General features: G+C 34.9%; 1 protein-coding gene and 2 long non-coding RNA genes across 5 annotated transcripts in view; all 3 read left to right on the forward strand.

The window, feature by feature from the left end:
• Positions 1–1,798, forward strand: part of LOC125665677 (uncharacterized) — a 37,330-nt gene extending 35,532 nt beyond the window's left edge. Inside the window, exon 4 of the long non-coding RNA XR_008799422.1 lies at positions 1,773–1,798. This is a non-coding gene — a long non-coding RNA (uncharacterized LOC125665677). The remainder of the gene's footprint in view (positions 1–1,772) is intronic.
• LOC125682897 (leucine-rich repeat-containing protein 15-like) overlaps positions 1–22,750 on the forward strand; it is a 334,249-nt gene that overhangs the window by 119,217 nt on the left and 192,282 nt on the right. The gene's annotated exons all lie outside the window — the stretch shown is intronic.
• On the forward strand, positions 5,577–13,633 carry LOC130051025 (uncharacterized). Of its 2 annotated transcripts, XR_008799412.1 has the most exons (7): positions 5,577–7,378; positions 7,768–8,303; positions 8,754–8,871; positions 10,422–10,648; positions 11,904–11,976; positions 12,219–12,424; positions 12,534–13,633. It is a non-coding gene; the product is annotated as an uncharacterized LOC130051025 (long non-coding RNA). The 2 variants fall into 2 exon arrangements; XR_008799413.1 differs by lacking the exons at positions 5,577–7,378; positions 7,768–8,303 and adding an exon at positions 8,327–8,479.

A 22,750-nucleotide genomic window follows, 5' to 3' on the forward strand; every position in this document is an offset into this window, starting at 1 on the left:
ATGCCCACTGTTAGGCCGTTCTTGGGACACTGTTTTTGACTACGGTTAATTCCGTTTATCTGATCAAGATATAGGGCTCACGGTGGGTGTGACCGGTCGACAGGTGGTAGTTACTCTTCCTATGCACCCGATCCCACCTCTGGTATATCCAGGGATCCGTGTTTGCCCAACTCTCTGCTTTGTATTGCTTATAGGAGTTATGAGATTGATCAATGTTCATTGTCTTCGCCTTTCATTGTTTGTTATTTTGAGGCGGTGCTCAATTGCAATCCAAATAGATCATAAGCAAAAATTGCGCTAATGAAATGAATCAGCTGAAAGACACAGGTACGGTAAATAGGTGATAATTAAATATCGCTACATAGATATAGGAACTGATGATGGAGAACGTGAAAATATCCCATTTGCCATAAACGGTATGAGTTCAATTACCATCAACTTCTCCGTTCTGTAAAGAACAAATATCTAAATATAGAATAACATCTCTGTGGTGTTTTATTTTGGAATTCACTGGGTTATTTCTATTCAATATATGTACGAAAATTACATTTGTTAGAAAATAAATAAATGGTGGCCGATGGATCTAATTCCCATGTTTAAAGCCATACTTATGCGCTCGTGTATTAAATCAGTTTACAGAATAATATATTTCATCATTGTAGTGTTGATCAATTAAACTTAATTAGTACATAAAACGTTAAAGAATAGATCGATACACTGATGAAACTATAGATATTGTAAGGATATCTATATAGATACCGATTATTTGTATGACAATTCAATATTGTCGGTTAGAGTAATTGTACGAAAAGTGTAAATTTGAAAATGGTGTTGATTTTTGTTACTTTACCCAATGAAAGGTGAAAATAACAAACAGTGATATATCTTATAATGAATGATGCAAAAGTATTTAAGCTGCTCATATAAATTAATTCGTCTGAAGAAATGATTCTTATCTTATCTCTCATAAAATTGATTATATAATGGCATCTTTAAAAATATTTCGATTTAGTGATTACCTTCCTCCAAATTGTAATTCTAATGATATTGATCTGGATATGTTCCTGGTCAAAGAAAACAAACCAAACAACATAACCTGCAGATCTACTCCGACATCATACTTAATGCAAGGTGAAGATAACGAACAGTGATCAATCTCATAACTCCTACAAGCAATACAAAATATATAGTTGGGCAAACACGGACCCCTGGACACACCAGAGGTGGGACCAGGTGCCTAGGAGGAGTAAGCATCCCCTGTTGACCGGTCACACCCGCCGTGAGCTTAATATACATTGTGAACTTCCCTTAGGTTCAAAATTGTGTTTCTGTTGTTAGTAAAATATAACAAAATATCAAAGTTTAACAACATTTTTTAAATGACCCAGTAAGCGATATATTCTGAGAATGTCCTCAATGAATGGAAAAGTGAACATAACGAACAGTGATCAATCTTAATGTTCCTGTAATGAATACAAAATTAAAAAAAACGTAAACAGGGACTCCTGGTCATGTGGAGGTAGCTTTACTTCACCATTGTGTTATATCGTACCCACACACACATACATTGGATCTTGAATTGGTATATAGTATATACACTTTCAAACGAATGTGGAATAGATTATTCAATGAAAGGACACATATCATGATAATGTTATCACTGCACCTCCCCCGGCAAATGCAACAAAGTATAGCAGTGTTTCAATTTTCTATCACATGGTTATAATACAATCTTGTCTCTTTCATCAATGCACGATATTTGTCTTTTTCAGTGGATTATATGAAAACCCTCTACGTTGCAATTGTCCATTGGTCGACATTGTTCTCTTGGTGAAAAGAAGACGATTACAGTGGTTTCGCAGTCCTTCCTGTCACAGCCCTTTGACTCTAAGAAAAACATTCCTGAAGGACCTGAAACCTCAAGAAGTAATTTGTGATTCAGGTATAACATTTACCCTCGGGAATACATACACCGATCTAGTCTCCACAACAAGCATGTTCCCTGATGTAAAACTTATACGGTACCAATTTTGGTGCACCAGATGTGCATTTCGACAAATAATGTCTCTTCAGTGATGCTCAACCGAAATGTTTGAAATCCGAGATAACTATGAAGTTTTAGAGCTAAATATAGCATAAAACAGCGTGCCAAAAAAGTGGAGCCAAATTCGTCCAAGGATAAGAGCTATGCATGAGGGAGATCATCCTTAATTTTCAAATGAATTTCTAAATATTATAACAGCAATTAAATATACATCCGTATTTTCAAGCTAGTAACGAAGTACTTAGCAACTGGGCTGTAGAGACCCTCTGGGGCTAACAGTCCACCAGCAGAGGCCTCGACCCAGGGGTCATCATGTAAAACTTATACGGTACCAATTTTGATGCACCAGATGCGCATTTCGACAAATAATGTCTCTTCAGTGATGCTCAACCGAAATGTTTGAAATCCGAGATAACTATGAAGTTTTAGAGCTAAATATATATGTATATCAGTTCCACTGTTCATTATCTTCACCTTTCATGTACATGTACTAATCTGAATACATGTAATCGTTGAATTCATATATCATAAACCATATATTCTAAAGTCTAATCCAACTATATACGTTATAGAGACCATAAGAAACTTAATATACCCCCTGAAATGCATCACAAGTAGCTATTCACAATGCTAAGTACATCCAGCGTATATTGCAAGATTTATCAGCTCTTGACCTGCTAAAGTGATTTTTATAGCGCAGTATGAGAATTCTATGCAACGCCTAATCTGACTGGTTAAGACAATCACTTGTCTCCCAAACATTATATATCCCCATCATATTTCACCCCTTCGATAGCCTCGTGCATTTTTCATACATTTTACGTCAAGGTAGACATATTATACTGTGATGTCACAATAAGACCGAGTCATTCTATTTTCACAGTCCATAAGCTACAGAATGTGCGGGTCTCTGATACACAGTTAAATCGTCTGATTTTGGCTTATACAAAATCAAGCAAGTAAATCAGAATTCACGCAGAATAGAAATACATAACAGTATCCCGTTGTTTGTACCTACTAATACGTTGACGGCGCGGTGTTACCGTTAGGACGACCACAGCTACATACAATGTATAGATGACCGGGCTCCAATTTCGAATGCATCTTGTAGTCTTACTTTGTTTCGGTATGATAAACAATTTATTTAATGAATGTTCGGGAGATGTGAAGATTTATTCACCCAAGAAAAATAGGGTAAATAAATCTTTATATTTCCCTCGCTACCATGCAATAAATGTATAATGTTGATGAATTCCATGACGTCTTTTCATTGTTAGAAACATGAAAGGTAAACAACTTAATCTTGGGGGGTACGGTATGTATGGGTGCGCCTATATCAAACGTGATGGGTATTTGATATAAGTAATAAAACAGTTCTATATCTTAAAAAAGGACAGACTTACATACACTAAATCAATACAAATCCTAGGTTCGGTGACCAGTCACGGTAGCCCAGTGGTAGAGAATTTGCTTCATAAGCAGGGTGTCGTCAGGTCGGGTCCTACTCGTGCCGTGGGTAAAAGTTAAACTAAAACGCTAGCACTATCACTACACTAAATATACAAACGTATTTACTCCGCGAAATAAGTTTTCATTGGTTTGGACTTGTGAATGAATGTTTTATATGTCATTATAACTTTAAATTAGGAAATGTATCGTTTGACCGTACATACTTGTTATTGATATCGTCATATTGCCATTAGCTTACCAATGCCTCAAAAATCACAAACTTTTATATTGAGCGCTGTGCTTCATGTGTAAAGTACACACTAGAGCATTTAATTTTTATACGAGCAATATCACAAATCGCATTTTCCTCTACGAATCCACCAATTCAGTGCGCGACACAATCAGTTCATATTGAATACGAACGGATTCGGAACTAGTTTAAAGCACGCAACTGAGAGAGCGTAATGATTTGATAAAATACAACACGTGCTACAAAGATCTCGCAAGTCACACCTCGGATTGAGATTGTGAACTTATGTGAATTATCATCCCAATCTTGTGCTCTCCCACCTCCAAAATACAGAGCACCGTACAATGTTGATAAAAGGCAGGGTGAAACGAAGTGTTACGTCATGTCTATGTGTTGACGTAGATCAGTTATTTTCAAACTGACGTTATTGCTGAACAGGGTGAATATAAAAACTGCGAGAATACGTGTAATAAATTTAGCATTTAATGAACATCCAAAACCAAATTATACAAGAGTGCTGTATAATACTCGGATATACCTCCTTTTAAGAAACAGACCAAAGGAGTTTTTCCCTATATGTGTAAACCGAGGTGTTTCTATGCAAAAATAATACTTTTCAAAAATCCATCCCGATACATGATTTCGGCTTCTTTATGCAAATATTGGTTATGCTTGAAGCGTTCTGTGTCGTTCCAATGACCAACGACACAAATGATAAGATTATCATTTTTTTAGGAGGGCACGTTCCTTCCTCACGACAAACAAATAGGTTTACATCAGATAGCTAAAGCTCTACAAAAACACTAGCACTAAAGTACACTAAAAATACAAAGGTATTCACTATATGAATTACGATTTTATTGGATTTGGCTTGCGAATGGATGTTTTATAGGGAGCGAATTAAGGCACGTCCTATTCGTCCGATGCGCTAATTTGCAATGAAATTGTAGAAACAACTACACAATAATGCTAGAACTGTAACGTTTATTTGTCTTTGATACGAAAACAAAATGAAGATACACCTAACAGTATATGTACATGTATATACCAAAGATTAATGAAAGCTGTACCATTTCAGATTCCACCACTGGTTCTACCGGCGTGGAAACAACAGTTCCTAGTACGTATTTTAATCGAAGGTCGTTTGATTACTGGTGGTGCATGTTGCTTGAAACCTAGGACTGTTAGTTTTTGTTCTAATTGTTCCTTCGCCAAGTTTTCTATATTAAAAGAGAAAATCACAGATCTCTTTAATTAAACACTCCAAGATTTATCATGATAAAGAAAACACCGTGATGACCTTGATCGTCATTCCTGGAACAAACTTTGAAGCACTTCTCAAAAAGTTGGTGAAGCATCACTATGAGTTAGAATTATAAAACTATTAACAGGAGATGCTTACTCCTTCTAGACACCTGATGCCACCTCTGGTGTGTTTAGTAGTCTGTGTTTTCCCTATTCTTACTTTTGTATTCTTTATTTGATCTATGTAGATTGATAACTGTTCGTTATCTTCAATTTTCATAAATACAAACGAATCAAGTCAACAGCTGATTTACAGGAGTTGGTAAAAAGAATACTTGTTTTCCCCTCTCATTCTGCGTTTTTGGTTATTAAGTACTGCGTATTAAACCCCCGGAAGCCCAAGTTGCTCTGAAATGAATTTTAAAAGTGCCCCCCCCCCTAGAAATATCCTTGCATCTTCGTATATGAATAGTATTATCTATTTAGATTTCATCCCAGCTTCCACTGATGCAGAAAATGGCTTTACAACAATAACCGGATTTGGCAAGTATTCAACATGTACTAAAAATTTTGAACATTGTATAAAGGACTGATTTGTAAAGTAGCAATTTACAGTATACGTCAAAGACACTTGATGCATGAATTTATCAGCAATGAATGACATTGTATCTCTTGCCGCTAATATCATTGAAAACATCGATTTGAAATGGCTTTAAAGTTTGAAGAATTCCAATCCATCTGGTAAACTCCTTGTGTAGAGATTGGATTATTGTCCAATATCTAAACTGCCCTTGACATCAGAAGTAAGTTTGTTATTTTATGTTGTTATTTACAAATATTATGAAATATCCTATAAATGCATATACATGCACATATATATATGTACAGATACATCTCTAATGTTAACAATTTACCTAAATACAACTGTGTGCCGTGAGTAGAATCTAATTTAATGCGATTTCGAATTTGACTTTTAGACAATACAGACATCTGACATATATCTATATATTCAGCCCTGTCGTGTTTGATGCGTTGCTAATTAAGGTGTTATATGTAGAACGTGGAAATAGTCATATCATTCTCATACAGCTGACAATGCGAGTCAACTGAATCTTTGCGTGATCCTGATAAATTGTAAAGTTGTGATTTTGACCTGAGGTAAACTTGCACAACAATTTAATATTAGTTATTGTTTCAAAAGTGTCATGCATGTATCTTCATTTGATAAGGAAAAATGATGATACCTTTATACATTTCAAATGAATTTCCGTAATGTAACATATATTGCAAAACAGCAAAACACTTTTTTTTTCATTCATGTATTGAAATACATCAAACGAACACACAATGAAAAGTGATGAATTAAAAAAAGCTCACAAATCAATAAAACCACGGAGGATTCATCGATGCACTGCTACCTAGAGATCGTGAGAAACGTGTATCCCTGTCCTTATCCCTGGTGGGCATTTATATCCATATATTCAACTCTGGTGTGTATTTATATTCCATTTGTCAATCCTGGTGAGTACAACTATTTCTTTCTCTATAGAATAAGCTACTATAGAACTAAACGTCCATAAACTACACCACTATGTACAAGTTACACGTTTACCTTTTGCTTGGTATCTACAAGATTTAATTTTACTCGGTATGTGTATGCCATACATTTACTTTGTATAGATCTACATGGTATGTGTTTACTTGGTAAGTACAAGGTATAAGTGTTCTTGGTATGTATAAGTCATGTGTTTACATCGTATACACAAGTTACACGTTTAACTTTTGCTTGGTATCTACAATGTTTAATTTTACTCGGTATGTATATACATGTATCATACATTTACTGTGTATCTACATGGTATGTGTCTACTTGGTAAGTACAGGGTATAAGTGTTCTTGGTATGTATAAGTCATGTGTTTACACCGTATACACAAGTTACACGTTTAACTTTTGCTTGGTATCTACAATGTTTAATTTTACTCGGTATGTATATACATGTATCATACATTTACTGTGTATCTACATGGTATGTGTTTACTTGGTAAGTACAAGGTATAAGTGTTCTTGGTATGTATAAGTCGTGTTTACACCGTATACACAAGTTATTCGTTCACTCGCTATGCGCGTATTTTGTACGTCTGGGGAGATGAGGGATGGAATAAAGAATTGCATTGCTTGCATGTTTAAATTGTACTTATTGCAATGACGGCACTAATCACATACATGGGATATCGTAAGTTTTCAATATTTATTTTATTATTTATTTCTATTATCGTATTTGAACATTTCAGGAGATCAGAAAAGTAGATATGTAAATGACTGTGGTTCAACAATGGCGCGATCTGCTGTGATCTTTTGTTTTTGGAGCGGGTCAGATACTGACGGGCAGGTTAGTGTTGCCGGTTTTTCATACCGTTTGTTACGCCGTTCTTGATACACTGATTTTGACTGTAGATTACTTTACTTACCTGATCAAAATATAAGATTCACGGCAGGTGTCCTCTTACGAACCTGATCCTACTTCTGATCTGTCCAGTGGTCCGTGTTTGTCTTATTCTCAATTGTATATTCATCAGGGAAGTCAATCAATTAAAAAATAATACAACTGTGTGAAAGTAAATGCATAAGCTAGTTTTGGTCATCTGTATTGTGTCCAGATTCCACTGTACTAAAGCATAATACTAATTCATGCCTTTAAGTTCATGGTGACTTGATATAACGAAAAAGGTACAAGTATTTTAGTTTGAAATCCACCTGTGGTGTCATATTATTTTACAGATTTTCAGACAACTACATAGTCCCTTGGGGATCCGGGTTAGAATAGGTCCTCAGTACCCCCTTTCTTGTCGTAAGAGAGGACTAAATCTGGCGGTCCTTCGGATGAGACCGTAAAAACCGAGGTCCCGTGTCACAGCAGCTGTGACACGATAAAGATCCCTCGCTGCTCAATGGTCATAAGCGCCGAGGATAGGCCTAAATTTTGCAGCCCTTCACCGGCAGTGGGGACGTCTCCATATGAGTGAAATATTCTGGAGAGGGACGTTAAACAATATTCAACCAATCATATTATTTTTCTGTTGAATTCAATTTTGTCATTTTCTGTAGATACAAATTTCTCACAATGCCTCTTTGTCATTATGGAGCTTTTACATTTTACCGAAATATCGTTGAAATTTTTATTTCAGATTAAAATTCAGACACACAGATGGGTTTCGAACATTCCATTCTTCATAGAAATCAAAGCTGGTTCCACTAAGCCGCTGGCGTTGACGACATTTGTTGAAAAAATATATACAGATGTTCTATATGCAAATGTATACCATGTGATTACTTATATGATATTAGGATGTATATTTATAATGCATAAAAAAATCTCTATCCTCTTTAAGATGCTTAAATCTAAGTGAGTCAATACCCTCGTACCTCTCAAATCCTGAAAAGCAATGCACCCTTCCAGGCCTCGGTCCCATTGCTGTTATGGAATGGATTGGTACTTGGGCATTAACCTATACGTAAAATTACCGTCGTATCTTTTCTGTTAAAATACATTCCACATTTCAGAATTTAAGAAAGTGCCTTGTTAAAAAGTTTCAATTTTTATTTAAAACAAGAATATGTAATAACGTTCAAAAATAATAAAAAGTATATCATTAACATTTTTTAATAATATACCACCCTGTTTATAGTTCTAACATATCAGACTACTGGCAAAATCAATTATTGGTGTGTTGTCAGACATAATCCTATACTAATTTACTTTTTAGCGTAACCTGTTTGGCATATATGGAACCATTTCCCCTGACATTCAAATTCTGCCCGGGAATATTTCAAGAACGATATGTTGAGGAGTGTTTACAAATGATGAATACTGGATAGTACGAGGTAAACTAAGCACCAATTTAACAAAGAACAATGGATGTCCTAATATTTTATAGGCAATAGGCGGAAAACTGAGGATTTGAATTTTAGATTATCTTACGACATGTTGGAGTCAAAAGAAAATATTTATTTCTTATGTCTCCATTACACTTCCTCACTGAATTTCTAGGTATGCATGACTTATTTGAAATTTTCTAGCGTAAATGTTGACGATATCAAGAGAGTACACCTACAAGGCTTGTGACTTCATTTTTGCATGTAAAGATTGATATATCACCCACATCATATATAAAATGCGATGGTCACGCCAACTTGCGACGGTCTGCGCGAAACCCCGATGATGTAACACGCTAAAGTGCGATGGTCCACACTCATGCGCCAAAGTTCGATGGTCTGATACCCAAAGTGCGATGGTGTGACACGCCGAAATCAATTGGTTTGTAAACGGCATAGTGTTTTTGGTACAGACTGAACCAACCATGTGTTGTTTCACCAAAATGCCAGTGCAAAATCCATGCACAGAAAATAAGAATAAGAACTTATTTTATTACCATTTAGTTGTGTTTTTAAACACAATTTTCCAATGCGATATCGCATAGAATGTTTAGTATTATAACATACCCCATGAATTTAATACGCATACGTCAAAGTAATTAATGATCATGAATTAAAGAATGTCTTGGCGAAGTAGAGAGTTCGACAACGAATGTACTTTACCATTTTCACTATCCTCAACAGTGTAAATCTTGTCATTAATGTCATCCGTGCTGTATTTCTTGGGCTTTATTTTGAAAGACGTTAAGAATGACGTCACAATAACCTGGTGTCATAAACGTTATTGAACTTCGCACCATCGGCCTTTGGCGTGACCATCGCATTTTGGGGTCCGTAACGTTAACAAACCATCGCACTTTGGCGCAGACTATCGCACTTTGGCGTGACCTTCGCAATTTGGAGCGACTATCGCACTTTAGAGTCTTACATATATATAAAATTATTGTATATATTATGTATGTATAGCTGATAACACTGATCGACTTGTATTCAGATTCAACACAATTCGATAATCTGTCTCAAAACATGTTTGTGTCAATTCCACAATATATGATAAAAATTAAGGGCTCATTGTGGGTGTAAATGTTTACTCCTCCTATTCATCTGATTCCACCCCCGATGTTTTCAGGGATTCGAGTTTGCACTGTATTCTATAAGTTATATGAAATCGATCAAAGTTCTTTATCATCAGTTTCTTTTTATTTTACAAAATAATAATGTAATGGCTATGTCTACATATTCACCAAAAATTCCTTTCATCATCTGGAAATCGCCACTTATTCCGTACATCTCTGTGGTATTCACAGTAACAGTTCATTTATCCTGCTGAACAGTTCTATAACATAAAGAACAGTGTTAAACCCACATTATTTTTAACTAACATACCACAATAATCTTGATTTTAACACAAGGCTTCTAATACAGGGAAATGAGATGGTACAGTGGAATAAAATAGAATGCTATGTTGACTGGGCCAAATAGTTCCTTCTTTGTTACAGATAAGCATTATATCACCAATAAGAGAAGGAGCAATTTCGGCATTTGATGATTTGCACCCTGTCCACTGGACATGCCACTACTGCCACTCCAGTTCACTCGGTTATACATTGAATTAGTATTGGCTTCGGCTGGAGGGAGAGGTCAGCCTGTGATGGACTGGTGTCTCATTCTGCGGGAATTTGTTCCTCTTATCCGTTAACCACTTAACATTCCGACGAACTACCATGTAAGCTCTTCAGTCTCCGTAGCTACGGAAGACATAGTGACAATCTATATGATACTTGCTTTTTTTCGTTACATATTGTTTGTTGATATTTACCTCTAAATGTGACAAACATGAATAGGGTAACTTCCTAAGAAAATCAGAAAGGTTTTAGATATGAAAAATATTTGGAAAATATCTTATTGAATCCAATTTGTAGTTGATTTTAGATCTTTATGTTTGAAATATCAAATTTAACTCAATTGTTTTAACTGATATAATGGATGCAAGACAACATCATATGAATTAATATTAATTAAAATCAGAAAAGTGTAGGTCCATTATGAGCACATAAGTATTTCAGAACCAGCTCATTACATTACAATCCCGAATGTGGCAGACATATTTTTTTTGGAAAACGTCTGAATGTCAGAAAACCACATGCATTTGTTGTCAGTCTGCAATACATCAATGACTTGGTTTGTTGGAAAGTGTTCAATGAATCCACCATGTAATTTAATTTTAAAAGTTGACTTATTTTAGTTGGATTTTGCTAAAATGTGGTATTTCTTTTGGGTTTAGCACATTCGCAGGATATCGGCACATACATGAACTTTCACTTTGCATAAATCAGTCACAGAGGCAGACCATTTACAAACACCACACCCATTTGCTTTAAATTCTATATGATATATAATTATGTATAACAAGTATAGAACTACAATCATATTTCAGTTTCAATTATCTTCAGATATCTAACTTAATTAAAAACATTTTCGTTTTAAAAAACCTGTGCTTGGGAAAAATTGTTGAGAACATGATTCATTGTTATAGTGCTAGTTAAGCGGAGGGGAAGGAAAACTTAGTTTTAATTGAATGGACTTTTTAAATCGTTTGTCGAGTTGGTAGCCAGAAAAATGTACTAAACTTTGAAAAATTAAATTCTAATTCTAGTCTTTTTCGGACTTTCGTTTTTGTGGGTTTATTCTTCTTAATCTATCTATTTTTTCTTTTGCTCGTTTTGTCGATTTAAGTTTTCTTATGGTAACCTACTATCAAAATTCGTCCATTTTGGCATCACCCATTTTCAGTTTCGTGAAATCCATGTATGAAACCTGGAATTTAAGAAATGCAGTTTTATATTTAAAAGTACATGTTAACACTGATATTTTAAAGGATGATCAGAACTCATGAGCACCTCCACAACTAATAAGATTCAGAAGTAGACTTATCATATTAGGTGTTTTCACCCCAATCTCAAATGGTGTGGTTTTTGTAGAACCTGCATTCCCTATGGTGAACTGAAAATACTTCAAGTGAAAAGTGCAACAGGATGACAAAGACATCTAATGGTATTTATTCTCAATTCGTCTTTTTCAATAGATCATGAATTTTCGTTCAAGACTCGTTCGTTCTAAATGACCAGACAAATAGCAATCGCCATATAATTGTAAACCATTAGCAATGCTAATCAAGCATATACGGAGGAAACACCTGATCGGTTCAAACACAGCAAACCCATTTACTAAATATCTGCATGTCAATTGATTGATTGTAAATTGTTTAACTTCCATCTTGAAAATCTCTTACTCAGATAGAGACGTCACCAATGCCGGTGAAGGGCGGCAAAATTTAGGCCTATGCTTGGAGTTTACAGCCTTTGAGCAGGGAATCTTGATCCTGACACACCTGCTGTGACATAGGGCCTCGGATTTTGTTGTCTTATCCGAAGGACCGCGCCATTTAGTCGCCTCTTACGACAAGCAGGAATACTGAGGACCTATTCTAACCCGGAGCACGGTACAATTTATGATTGCAGATATCATAGAACCATGCATCGTTTCATTTTATTGAATTCATCAATGAGTATTTTTAAAATCAATACATTAACTGTTGCAATACATTACAGGAGGTTCATCGGCCATAATCAGATCCACAAAAATTCCACAGGAAACCAACCAACAGGACGGACACAGAATTGTGTACACTCGATTTAAGATGCAGATATTAAATTTAATTTATATCAATATGTTGATGAGTGTATACATGTGATAACTATGTGATGATACACAATATACTGTCTGTCATCGTAAAGAAACGATAGCACACGTGTTGTAATAACCTGCGGTCAACTGGCGAGAACTTTACGTTGTGTTTGAATAAAATATTTGATTTATGCATGGTGGAGTTGAAATAATTGGTTGAAACTTTTCATTTGTTAACTACCACCTTTGTTTCCTCGTGGACTTTTCCATCATGTATGTTTTATTTGTGGTTTTGTCATTTATCCAATGTTTTGAAAAGAAGCGAATCGAAGTAGTAAGCCACAGCTAAAAGAAATTTTCAACACCTATGCAGAGTTTGGCTTTTTAATCACCACTGAGATATGACTGAAATGTATGCAACGCAACAGAAAACACCAAAGTTTCAGTTAACTGACTACAAGAGACGATCTAATTAAATATACTGCATCAACAATATACAAAATTAAAACTGTATTTAAATCAAGATCCGTACATTCTTGAAATCATATATTATCAAACGTAGGTGCATGACTATTTTTACATACGGGGAACATTATGCAGATTTATATTTCTTAAATTTGAAGCTTTGAAAGGTGACGATAACGAACAGTGCTCAATCTTATAAGTCCCATTAGCAATACGAATTAGATAGTTGGACAAACATGGAACCCTGGACACAGCAGAGGTTGGATCATGAATGAACCGTACATATATTCGTCATAATAAGCATTCATTGTTTGGGGAAAAAATATAGTATTCATATTATTTTTATTTTTGGTTGCATTGCTAAATAGCGCATTTGACCTGAGGGTATATCTAATTTTCTACCATGTCTTTATATGAGCATTATATGTAGCCCTGGTTATATATATCATGTTGTTGCGTTGTTGGAATATCACAGTACAATATTTACACGTTTTACAGGATTGAGCATGAGTCTTTTCAAACTATAATCCAAACTGTAATAAAATTCTAGATACATTGGCTCTTTCGTTTGTTATTACGCATGTAGCAGCGATGGAGTTTACTCACAATCACCTTTACTGATATAATAATCGTTTAGAATTGAGATGATCGAAAACTACTTAGTCAAACAGAACAATGTTTGTGTGAAACGTTTTAATGGAAGGAAAATATTCACAAAGTATTGAAAGCTGAAGATAACGAACAGAGATTTCTCTCATAACTCTTATAAAGAATATAAAATAGGGAGTTGGGAACATAGGAGCCTTTGAATATACCATAGGTGGGTCCAGGTGCCTAGGACGGGTAAGCATACCCTGTCGACCGGCCACATTCATTTGCATGCATTTCTCACAAGAATGGTAATCCCCTTGTCATAACAACATATATACGGAAAAAAATAAATACCTTATATCACGAAAACATTTCGCTAACTCACCTAAACATAAAATATAAACAAATGAAGATGACGGACAGTGATTAATCTCATAAATCCCATAAGGGATACACAATTAAGAGAACAGCAAATACGGGCCTTTAAACACACCAAAGTTGGAAGCAGGTTCTTAGGAGGAGTAAGAAACCCTCTTGAGCGATCACACCCACAGTGAACCCATATCGTGATCTGGGCCTGATTTTCGAAAGATGGTGGACTTTACACGGTGTGAACTCAGTGTTAACTTCTGTGTAAAATTTAACCATGTGATTAACTGTTTTTCAAAAGCGAGTTTGCGTTAACGTTGTATCAATTCTGTGTTAACTTTAATCCACCTCCAGTACCTGGGTTAGAGAACACAAAGTATGTTAAAATTTTCATTTTGTCAGCAAATTTATTCTTTTCATGTTTATAACTACTTTAAATGTGTTTTTAATGAAATAGTTTGGTAGTTTTCGAGTTTGAAAGCGATGAAATTCAAATCTTGCGATATGCATATTTACTATCGTTATTTTTGCGCCATTATGTGTGACGTCATATGCGCCCCTAGGTTTGAAAACATCTATTAGCCATTTCATAGACAGATTAAATTTAATCGACAAAAAGCAAATTATCACGATTTTTTGTGCCGTGTAAGGGTGTACTAGTTGTCGGTAGAAAGGATTTAGACTGAGTATGTTTCAATTGTCGAAGGAAGGTATGAGAAAAAAGACGTGGATAATTTCTTTTGTTAGAGCAAGAACTTTACCTTTATAAAAACACCCAGTCACATTTTCAAAAACCACTTGGACAGAGACTCAGATAAACTGCGAGGAAATGGATAGATCGAATCTATAATCACTGGTAGGTCTACAATATGCATTCTGTTTTGGTCTCCAAATTCAATACACACTCGGATCAACTGACCTTCACCTTGTAACAATACATAATGTATATATACAATGTAACTTGTGGTCCCAGTTTCTACCAACTGGTAGATTTACAATAAAATTTAAATATACAAACCAATTGAAGTTTTATCTATAAATAATAGAATATTGTATTTCCCAGCTTTAGATTGAATTATAAAATTATTTCTCATTGAACTCTAACATCTTGAGTACGTCAGTATAGCGCCTTGCTCCCACGTCCTAACGACGTGCAGATTACAATTCAAAAATAATAAGATTGATTTATTGATATAGAATATTGTGATTTCTACTTTAAATTTGATTATTTTTATTGATTTGTGTGGTTTTTGTTTTTGTTTTTCTTCTTTTTTTCTTTCCGAAATGCACCCGTGACAGTAGCTTGACTTAGGGCCTAGTTGTCAACAGTGTAACGTACTATAATTGGTCACGAGTCCAATCCAAAAATAAATAATTATTGTAATGTTTATTTTAGAAAAAAACAGCGCCAATTACAGATGTATAAAGAAATAGCATTACCAAACAGTTTGTAGACAGCGACCCATATAAACATTATTTACTCGCAATATTGCCGATTTCATACTCGCTTTCCTTATCTTTGGGTACATCGTTATTTGAATGTACTGGTAACTAAAACATATAAGACTTGGGAAATATGTCAACATCGATTTAAATGTTGCCCATGGTGAATAAATTAGGCCCCTAAAAGCTGAGTTTTTTAATATCTCACACTATTTCACAATCAGTTAATCGAAGAAGGGCGCATGTGACATCACCATACCACGTGACTACATAACTAATTAACTAGACTTTTTGAAATATGGGCTTAGTCTGTATTGTGATTAATTATCGCAATATTTCGGCGAATGAACTATTATAATTGATTACTATAAGCATAAGGAAGACAAATTGTATGTAATTCTATATATTTTGAAAACATGAGATGTGTCCTTTAGTCTTAACACTGGTTTAAAATGACCGCCTACTTCATTTTATGTCCGCCTCAGACCAAACATCATGGAAATTTCAAGGGCTCTGACATTTTGAGGTGTATTCTGATGCTGATCTCTGACGGTTGTCATGAATTGATATATTCGTCAAATCTCGTGCAATTAACCTTGCGGTAATGGAAAAACTGGACAGTTGGATGGTGGTGTGATTTTACACTTTTCTATCAGTGGCAATATCTTGCAAGTATATATAGATACTTTCGGCATAAACTTTCAATGAGGGAGGGGGCAGTAAAATTCGTATTATATTCACTTTTAAGTAATCCTGCAACAGGACCCATGCTTAAGATGTAACAAAGCTTGTTGAGAAGAGATCAGAGTAAGTTGACACTCAATTTGGAAATTTTCCAAAGGGGAGTACTTTGAGCATTTAGTAGAAACTGTTCAATATATCTATTTTAATCTGAATGGGTGACAACTACTTTCCAACCCAGTGCAAATTTCAAAGTCAGGCAATATCAGTTTTGTATTTAATGAGAAATAACTGAAGGTCTATGAATCACCCAAAATAAGAGAGATGGAATGTGAAGAAATTGAGAAGGAATTCCAGTGCAATAATCCAAAATGGCACAACATAAGGAATACATGATACCTGCTTCAAACGCTGGGGAAATTGCTAAGTGACGAGCAGGTACTTTTCACCCTATTTTTACCATGATCTTACTACGTCACCTAAGTTACCCAGGTGATCATTAGCTATCAAATCCTTCCGTCCTCATCCGTCGCGTGTTAATAATTAAACATTTCAAAGTTCTTGAAAAATATTTCACCCATTTTTCTAAATTTGGTTTTAATCATCTTTGTTGTAGGAGCAACCTAAATTATTAATTTCATGTCTCTTGCACCCAGAGGCTTTAAGGGCAAGGCTAAACTGCCAAAATTTTAAAAATCTTATTTACTTCCAAACATGAAAAGCGAAGATAACGAACAGTGATCAATCCCATTACTCCCATATGTAATACAAAATAAATAGATGGACAAACACGGACCCCTGGATACACCAGGGGTGTGATCAGGTGCCTAGGAAGAGTAAGCATCCCCTGTCGATCGGTCACACCCGCCGTAAGCCGTATATCCTGATCAGGTAAACGGAGTTATCCGTAGTCAAAATCAGTGTGCCAAGAACGGCCTAACAGGCGGTATGAAACACGTCAGACAGCATCTGACCCAATGATAGGTTGTATTGACGAACTAGATCGCAATAACGACCATAGAAATTGCGAAATCCAGATTCAATGGAGACTGTTGAAACCCCTGTACCATCAATTTGTTTGGCACATCTAGCAAAACATTAGAAAGATATGTCTATTTAAAAGCTGTCTACGTAAATTGTACATTTCATGACACCACCGGGGCTGGGGTTTTTACAGAAGGGTGTGACAAAAATCTGGATATGATGTTCAGTGAAAACTGAGTAGACATAACTCAGAGAGAGGATCATTCTGGTACCAAAATCATATATATCATGGCACTGGGGCAAGAGTCTGGTTGGGGGAAAATATAATTGATAATTACAAAACAGTTTGCCAACAATTTTACGGTTTTGTTTTTTTTTTTTACCTCGGGGTAGGGTTCAAAGCCAGAATAAATCTTAAATACAAATATGAGACGGGTGCATGTATGGACTATGGTACTCTAGTGATCATTAAGGCATGTGGGCGTCTTCATTTTAAGAAAAAAGATTTTGACGTTATCAAAAACGCAGTGCATATTACTTCTCTAAAGATAGAATCATCATTTGATAGTAGGTTGTCTTGCAGAAATGTAGTTAAATATATTATGAATTAATTAACCTGCCCATCGTTCGTCAGATGGTGAGAAGATCCCGGACTGTCTCAAGTCTACGAGACATGTACAGACGGCGGCTATGAAACATGGTATTGTGAAGATAATACTGCATATTTGTACAGTGAGATACAATGAAATAAGTTAGCCATCTTATTCTCCCCAAAGCTGGATGGATGCAATATATACATTGTCAGTACAGGATTTGGGTAACAGTACACACATATGCAAAATTCACAATAATTAGTGATCATCAATAAATAGTAGATATATAGTAGCAATCTAAAATTTGAATATGTTATAAATGTTTTATTGTAGAAATGTTTCCATGCGGTGTTGTTGTCAGTCCTTATGCCCACTGATTTGCTGCGATCCCTGACAGAAAGGTGTATTTGCCAGACAGAAAACCTTGCCATGCACGTTTAGAAATAAAATGTTCAAATACTGACAACTAAGGAAAAGTAAATTGTCTAGCAAATATTGATGGCAAATTGGAATTGAAAAAATTACAACTATTACTATCAAATAGAAATGCAAGTGGGAGTGACTGGACTTCAGTGCTGCGATGTTTTAGAATGGTTAGAAAATGATGTACATTTGGAGACATTCGATGATGATTTTTCCGCAGTGTACAGAAACAAACGTGATGTATTTTTCTTCATTATGATTTGAATCAAACTGTTAAACATTATTTTTTGTTAATATAAGTAGATGCAACATGACAAGTCTTAACTGTTAGGCTTTACTTATGATCTTCGATTTGCAATTGTACATAACTGATTTACTGTACCTGCAATGGAAAGTGGACGGTAAACTGCAAAAGGCGGTACTCTTTTACTGTCTTTATGAAATTGATATATTACTTCATTGGGCGTTGCAGATGTTAATGAAAGGTGAAGATAACGAACAGTGATCAATCTCATAACTCCTACAAGCAATACAAAATAGAGAATTGGGGAAACACGGACCCTGGACACACCAGATGTGGAATCAGGTGCTTAGGAGTAGGCATCCCTGTCGATCGGTCACACCCACCGTGAGCATTATATCTTGATCAGGTAAACGGAGTTATCCGTAGTCAAAATCAGTGCGCCAAGAACGGTCTAACAATCGGTATGAAACAAGTCAGACAGCATTTGACCCAATGGTAGGTTGTATTGGCAAACTAGATCGTTATAACGACCATAGAATTTGCGAAATGTTGTCTTTAAACAATACTGTTGAAAGCCCTTTACCACCAACTTGTTTGGCAGTAAATTGCTTCGATTTAAAAACTGACCATATGCAAAACAAGCTCTTGCTTGTCGAATCAGTTGAGAGATACAAATACCATTTGCAGGTGATTATGGAATATTGCTAAATAAATATGGGAAGTTGGCCATGGAGAAGTTGAAATCATCCCGTTTGTCATAAAGTTGAGTTGTTGGTTTGATTTTAATATCTACTTTCAATAAATATCTAGGTATGAAGCAGAAGTGGACGACCCTGTGGTGTCTTTTATTTCAAGCTCACATGGATACTTCGCTCCAAGTGAATCTTAAGCGAGACAATCTTTGATTGTCTTCAATTTGTGCTTTTGAAAACTGTCCATTACTACACAAGAAACGAGGGGTTGCAATAACTATGCCTGTGTCTTTCAGTAAATTATCCATCAAAAATCCTTTATCAGCCACTAGATATAAACAAATCCTGAAAGTTTTGTGATTTCAATATCCGACATTCATTTTATTTTGGCAAGTGAAATGGAGGCTTTTATCTACATCTTCCCTGCAAATTATGAATACACCAGTTAAACAACTTCACTGATATCAAGGTTAAACAATCAATATTAACAACTGACTCTGATGATTAATACAACTGAAATATGATGATAATGAACAGTGATGAATTTCATAACTCTTATCAGGAATACAAAATAGAAAGTGCGCAAACACGGACCCCTAGATATACCAGAGATGGGAGTTGTTTGATAATGAATAAAAAGAAACACATTGATTATAGTAATCATTACTTATATTCATATATTCCTAAAACAATTTTTATTTCGAACTTTTAAGCAGGTTATCGTTAAGGGATTATTCTGCCGAAAGAATATAAAATTATCTTTCACTTCTGATGCGCACCTTCTAACACAACCACAAATATATCCACCGCTCCTGTGGTCAACAATAAAGAAGAAAATATAAACATGTTCTAAATCGTTTCTCGAAAACTGTTTTAGTGTTCTTTTAAACAAAACGATACATGTTATGGAGTTTAATCTATTCATATGTACATGCAAGGTGAAGATAACGAACAGTGATCAATCTCATAACTCCTACAAGCAATACAAAATAGATAGTTGGGCAAACACGGACCCCTGGACACACCAGAGGTGAGATCAGGTGCCTAGGAGGAGTAAGCATCCCCTGTTGACCGGTCACACCCGCCGTGAGCCCTATAACCTGATCAGGTAAACGGAGTTATCCGCAGTCAAAATCAGTGTGCCAAAAACGGCTTAACAATCGGTATGAAACACGTCAGACAGCTTCACCTTTGATTAACATCTGCAACGCTCAATGAAGTAATATATCAATTTGTTATTCATATCTTAAAATGGGCATTCTTTGTGAAGTTACACTGCCCTTTTGAAATGAAAAACGACATTAAAATTTGTAAGCATCAATGTTTTGCTGCCATATTTATATCATTCATCGGTGGATCCAGAACATTTTGAAAGGGGAAGGGAGAGGGTAATTGCTCCCCACGTGTGTACCTTTTAAGCCAAAGGAAGGAGATCGACAACCCCAAAATGGGAAATAATGACCTTTTTCATTCGAACAAAATGGGGTTGCGATCCTTTTAACCCCTACAGATCTGCCACTGGCATTGATTTTTATTGCCATATCTATACTAGGCTTTAGACGTTGGAGTACTAGAGGAAGCACCATCTGATTATATGCTTCTGTTACGATTGGTCGTGCCCGCGGCCTACACGGTAGGAGAACAGAATATTCATTGTTGTTGTTCAAACTATATTTTCATGCTTTTCAATATATATATATATATATATATATATATATATATATATATATATATATATATCTGCTTTCAACATTAGGCAGGCGCACATCCATAAAATCATACTTAGGCAGACATATATATTCCATGTATAAACTTCAACATTTTTCATCGTGCATTCGATCATTTTGTTTAGCTATCACCCTATTTGTAATTTTCAAATCAATTAACGATAATATATCAAGAATGAAAGATATACAATTTATGATGTCTGCCAAAGTTTTCAGATATCCGTAGTAGTCCTTAGGCAGACATTGTATATAATTTTATACAATTCCATCGTAAGGTAGACAATATATTTTATATGCGCAGTATGCCTTGGGCAGACATTGTATATTCATATAATATACAATTCCACCAGAAGGTGGACAGTATTTTCCAAACCAGCTGAAGACTTTAGAGAGACGGCATTTAAACTACAATTATGCAAAAACTGCATGCGATTGATTTCCAGCACAGATGAAATGCCGGTCAATTTTCAAACATTTATAACCTTTGTGTGGCTACTGTTTTGGGGGACAACCTATCTTGGAATACGATTTAATTATTCAAGTTTGCTCTCACTAAAATTCTACCTGACAATGCATTTCCATTCAATTTGCACAAAAAGTTGTAAAGTATTTGGCTCTGATAAATCTCTTTATCTATTCAACCAGCAATTTAGACTAATTGATAATCTTTAAAGAGTCCAACAAATTATCCATAGCAATATTAATTAACTTTGATCATGTTATTCGCATTCATTTATATAACCACCATTTGCACTGTACACGAATAATGTTATACAAAATAATTACTTTCAAAACAGTACATAAAAGACAATTTAAAAGTTAATTTTAACATGAAATTTATTTATTATATAATTGTTACGTTGTAGCAAAAACTGGCATGTCATACAAATCATTTTCAAGTATGGTTCCTGGTCAAATATTTATAAAACATATAGGATTTTCATCCATTTCATGAAAAATTACAAAAGACATATCAATCAAAATTTAATGCATTTCATGAAATGAAAGGCCCACATGCTTTATTGGGTACATGAGAATTAGTTAAAAGTATCACTAGCCCCAAGGATTATGAAATCTTGAGAAAAATTCCTGTTCTGCATACCTAAATTAAATCCTAACATACAAAACAGAATAAAACAAGATGTGTTCATAAAACTTAAATGCCCCGAAAGTGCCTATACAGTCCAGATGATTGATTGTGTATTGTTTAACGTCCCTCTCGAGAATATTTCACTAATAAGGAGAGGTTATATATACAACATTAAATAATATGACTACTTTGGACCTGTCTACAGTCATAACCCTGGGGTTGTGTAAATCACCACTTTTGGTATATCCTTTTCTGCTTCTAATAAGCATGCATTTAGTTATTTACCATATCACAATTAAGACAATAATTGCTACTATAATTTTGGCCTCATCCTGGAAACTAAACCCTTGTCCAGGAAATCATGAAATTTACAATTTTGGTTAAGGACTACCACATATTAATTTAGTTTGAAGTTAATATCAACCTTTAAAAAAGATATTTTATACTTGTTTAACGTAGTTCCACTCTCCTGTGACGAAGGAAACCTAAATTTTGTTAAAGTCTTTTTCAATAGTTATTGTAAAAAATCTTGTTAACCATAAGATATTTCAAGTCACGTATGAGTTTCAAAATACAGAATCCAAGGGTAATAACTCTTTTTTCATTAAATTATTTATCATTTTTTTATGCATATATTTCCTTTAATTTTCACAAACATCTTGTATATTTTTTTTAAAGAAACAGTTTCATGAAATTGTTATGAATACCATTATATCGTTTTAACAAGTTTTTGTGATAATGAAATGTATTTGAGGAAAATTGTAATTTTCTGACATAATAGCAGGTATATGCGTGCTAATTGATAAATCTTTTTATCAATGCTGCAACATACTTATCTT

The sequence above is a fragment of the Ostrea edulis genome, chromosome 10, assembly GCF_947568905.1.
Source record: "Ostrea edulis chromosome 10, xbOstEdul1.1, whole genome shotgun sequence".
NCBI classification, from domain to species: Eukaryota; Metazoa; Mollusca; class Bivalvia; order Ostreida; family Ostreidae; genus Ostrea; species Ostrea edulis.